This window comes from Cebus imitator, unplaced genomic scaffold (assembly GCF_001604975.1).
Source record: "Cebus imitator isolate Cc_AM_T3 unplaced genomic scaffold, Cebus_imitator-1.0 Scaffold4, whole genome shotgun sequence".
NCBI classification, from domain to species: domain Eukaryota; kingdom Metazoa; phylum Chordata; class Mammalia; order Primates; family Cebidae; genus Cebus; species Cebus imitator.
In genome coordinates this window covers 12,686,806-12,691,846 of record NW_016107319.1, presented here as the reverse complement: position 1 = coordinate 12,691,846, position 5,041 = coordinate 12,686,806, and positions in this window count along the sequence as shown.

Sequence of the window (5,041 nt, the reverse complement as noted above, 5' to 3'; positions counted from 1 at the left end):
AATAGGTTTTCTCATTTTAGGATATTTTAGAAGCACAAGCACTTAATTGAAGTTAACCCTAAAAGTCATACTCTGAGAGAAACAGAGATATAGTTCATGGAGAAATGGCTTTATTCTGAAAAAAGCATGCATAAAAGAAGTGAGTTAGAGGTTGAGCAGGGTGGCTCACGCCTGTAATTGCAGCCCTTTTGGAGGCTGAGGCAGGTGGATTTCTTGAGCTCAGGAGTTTGAGACCTCCCTGGGCAACATGGGGAAACCCTGTCTTTACTAAAAATACAAAAATTAGCCAGGTACGGTGACATGTGTCTGCAGTGCCAGCTACTGAGGAAGCTGAGGTGGGAGGATATCTTGAGCCCAGGAGGTTGAGGCTGCAATGAACCGAGGTTGCACCACTGCACTCCAGCCTGGGCAACAGTGTAAGATCCTGTCTCAAAACAAAACAAACAAATAAAAAACTCAAACAAAAATGGAATGTCAGAGCTGTGCTCTGGAGGTGCCTTGGGCCTGTGATTTGGCTGACAATGTGGTACAATGTAGACTGTGCAGAGTCATTACTCCCATCTGGGACAAATCTATCACACAACATCAAGTATACAATTGTATCTACTTTCATAGAATCAAATTCAAGTAAAAGATGATCAGTTCCATGTAGATCAATTAGATAAAGGGACTGTGGTTTAGGATTAAAAGGGAAAAATTTGTGGAATTCTCTATATTCCTCTAGGAAGATTCCATGACTCTTCCGATCCTAAGTAGGGTTGGCACTGTTGTTCCTAATTTATTACCTCCCCCAAAGAAACACAGATGATAGAATCTACTTAATCATATTGATGCTAAAAGCTTGGGAAACTAGGAGACATAATAAGTCCTGGCTTCATCAAATCAAAAATGAACTATTCCAGCATGTCTCATAGAGAAAGCCCAGTTTTGCAGTTACAATGTTATTTTCAATGGTTGATTCTTTCCTGATTCTAGGAACCCAAGTCTGTCTCCTTTCAGTTTTAGAAACAAAAAGTTAAAGTGTATCAGTGCTGACCAAATATAGACACTGGTTTGTCTTGTTACCATTTAGAGAAAAGTATGGCAGAAGATTTTCCAAATGTAGGATTATTTAAAAAAAACCACTGGGGTTTTCAATGTGAAGACCCCACTGGAATTTCAGAAACATTCAACTGCATATAGTGAACTTGCGCTCTGATTTAACTTTGCTTTGAAGTATAGAGTAAAATCAATAAATACAGTGCTGTACTCTGTTATTTTACAAATAAAGAAATAGAAGACTCAGAATCATGAGCTTGGAGTGGTTTTGGAAGACTGGCAGTGCGTTTCCTTCACTCTACACATAGAAGGTTTTCCATGCTTTCTCATGAACTAGTAATACTCCTAAGAACCACAGTAAAGGTAATAGATTAGTCAAAGATTGACATTTGTCTCAGCTATTTCCTAGTTATATCTAGGAATTGTGTTTTATTATTTGGATAATTTTAATTTTACTGGGTTTACTTTTGAATGGGAAATAATATGTATTTATTGACTTTATAAAAACTCATAATGTAGAGACAATACTATATTGCTTATTCTTATGCTGTTCTCCTAGCAGTGACATAACATTCATGCAAAGTAAAATGAGAGTTACGGAAGCAAAGGCCCTCATACTTGTCCACTGAGGTTCACCAACTGAAGTTAAAAGAATTTTGACTACTCTTTCCTTTGTGCCTTTACCAGCCCCCTATGCTGACATCTATTGAGTCACCATTAAGCTTGTCGCTGCATTTATTTACTTATACATCTGATTTCCTGTTGCCAGCTATTAACGCAATGTAATATGATGGTTGTTCATGGTATCTGTGTTGAGTGAACAGATAAATCAAGAGGGAGATGGATGGAGGGATGAAATGATGCAGTGCAGGGGATTTTTAGGGCAGTGGGACTCTTCCGAATGATACTGCAGTGGTGGCTATGTGACATTATACATTTGTCCAAACCCATAGAATGTCGAGCAGAGTGAACCTTAATGTAAACTATAATCTTTAGTTAATAATATTGCATCAGTACTGGTTCGTTTACTGTAACAAATGTGCCACACTAATACAAGGTGTAAAAAATAGGAGGAAACTGTGTGGGGAAGGGGGAGAAAGGAGGGCATGTAGAAATTATCTGTAATTTTGAATCAGTTTTTCTGTAAACCTAGAACTGCTCTAAAAAACATAAAATCTATTAAGTTAACAATAACAAAAGATGACTCAATTCTTATTTGACATGGTCTTAGAATATGTGTATTGCAAGCAACAGAAAACCAGATTTAAGTAGTGTAGGTGAAAAGGTAAATGTGTTGGTCTGTTTACTGAAGCCACAAGAAAGTGTCAAGGAGAACTAGAACTGGGGACTTTAATGCTCTTCTTCTTTGTGAGACTTTAGATTGACTTTCTTCATAATGCCCCACCACAGTGTCCAGCCACACCTAGGCTCACAACGTCCCATCCCTGCTTTGGTAGGAAAAGAGCTCTTTCTGACTTAGTTCTTCCTGGAAAAACTCCCAGAGGATGCTGGTCAGCCCCACCTAAACTAATCACATATGGGAGAGGAGAGATTGGCTCCAACTGAAATACAGCTGTTTACAAGGCTGGAAACAAGTAGGCATGTCAGGGGCCTATTGTAGTTATCCTGGCAAGAGAAGATGATGCTCTGACTAGGGAGGTAGAGGCAGAGACAGAGAAGTGGTCAGGTTCTGGATATATTCTGAAGATAGGACTCTCAGGACTTATTGAGAGGTTGGCTGTAAGGTGTGAGGTAAAGGAATGAGCAATGACTTCAAAGTTTTTATCCTGAACAACTCTTTAAAAATGGGGCTGTCTTTAACTGAGCAGAGGAATATTATGGCAGTACAGGCTGGAAGCTATCAGGAGCTTCATTTTGGATATATTATGGTCTATTACCCATCCAACTGTGGATGTCAAATAAACAGTTGGATACATATGAGTCTCTTCCTCCAGACATCTACCTGACATATTGCTTATTGACTGTAATTATTTATTGCCTATCTTCTTCCTAGAATGCAAGCTCTATGAGATCCAGGACTTTGCCTTTTTTGTTTACTATGTCTCCAATATCTGGAAGAATGCCTGGTGCGTAGTAGATGCTGAGTTAGACTTACTGGAAAGGTAAATGAAGGAATGAATGACAGAGTTAAATGCTGAGTACAACAAAATAGGTCGGTTGAGAATAGAGGTAGGAGGTACCTGTTTGATAATAAATTGCTTTGCAGGATATTACTAAGGAGAGGTTTGTAACAGGCATTATATAACAAACATTTTCTATGGAAAACTATGTAAAAATGAAGAGACACCTGCAAGGTTTCTGTAAACTTTTATTTTATACTTATGGGCCACTGCCAACTCAGGGCCTTGGCTTCTGGCTCATTTCTACAAAGTTACTTGTTGAAAAGATGTAGTAAAGGTAGAAATTGGAAATATTTCTACTAGTAAACCACAGTTACTTACCAGTCCATAAATAAAATGCACATTGAAGCCTTCAGAAATCTATGACTTTCTGAATTTATAAAATGCATTTTTTTTCATATGAAAGAAACAAAGCATCTTGGAAAAAAAGACAATTGTCTAAACAAAATGATGTGAACCTATGGCTTATATTATAGGCATATATCACTGCATATGATGTACCAGTGGAATAATAGATTTGACTGCTAACACACAAAGGAGCAGTACTTCTTAGCCTTGCAATTCAAGCAACTGGAACCTGATGTTATTTTACCTGTTCCTGTCTAAAATATGGCCCAACAAATTAGCTTACCTAATTTCTTATCAGTGATCTGTCTGGTGAAGTCTGACACATCAGACAATCTGGCAATTTCATTACTACACTGAGTTGAAGATAAGAAAAATGTAATACTTCAAAGTGTAATGACTTTTGTTCTAGTACAGGAAACAATATGACCCTAAATGCTGCTTGATCAAACCAACCAAACAAACAAAACTCTATATTGCTAGTCCACAGCCCATCCACTTTCATGTTGCCTCTTATATTCCATTTGTAATGGTAACATGGTCACAAGATTTATGAATGCAGAAGGTTGGTACATGTTAAAATGGACCAGGCAGGTTACTTGGAGTATGCACTTTGGCACAACTGCAGGGCACAATTATTAGATTAGATTAAATCCATACATACCATCACACACATGCATATATCACACACAAATACATTCCACAGAGACAGTCCAGAAAAGTGGGCTAAAAGCAATTTACAATTGTTTATATATATAAACATACACTAGTAAAAGATTTTCTGCTGTACTCACAGTCTGTAAACATCTGGGAAAATGCCAGGCAAAAGTCACTGTGGGCCCTTTGAAATGGTGACAATGTGGGAGACAGACGGTGGGGTGGGGGTTTAGGTTCATACTGAAAACCCAGAGAAGCGAAGAATCATAAGTTCTGGTGGCATTTAGGGTAACTATTTTTCACTGACATGATAAACTCATCTGGCCACTTCGAAATTATGTTTCCTTATATGGAAAAGGGAATGACCAAAAAAGGTTTACTGCCAGTTAACATTTTAAGAAAAATTAAGAGAATCGGAGGGGATAGGTATATACATATGTAGTTACGATTAAAAATACCTCAATGAAAATTTCCAAATCATCTGAATAATTCAATCTTTTTCTCCTACATGGCCTTTAGGCTTCTATATACAGTGCACTGAAAGTCTCAGGCAGAGTTAAATGACACATACATTTAAATTTTGGTATATGATACTCATTTTACATAACAAAATTTACATGAAAAACAGATTGGACTTGTGAAAAAGAACTATCTGATTCAAGCATTATTTTTGAATTTAGCCTACAAAACATATTCAAGATCTCTTGTAACAAAACACCATTTAAAAAAGAAAATACAGTTTTAAAAAATTATTTGAGTAACATCTGTTAAACTGCCTAGTGTGTCATCAGACTGTGTTTTAAGGGCCTGTTGTATTTGCGGTAGCTTTGGAATTTGTGTTGTTGTTTTTTTTTTTTTTT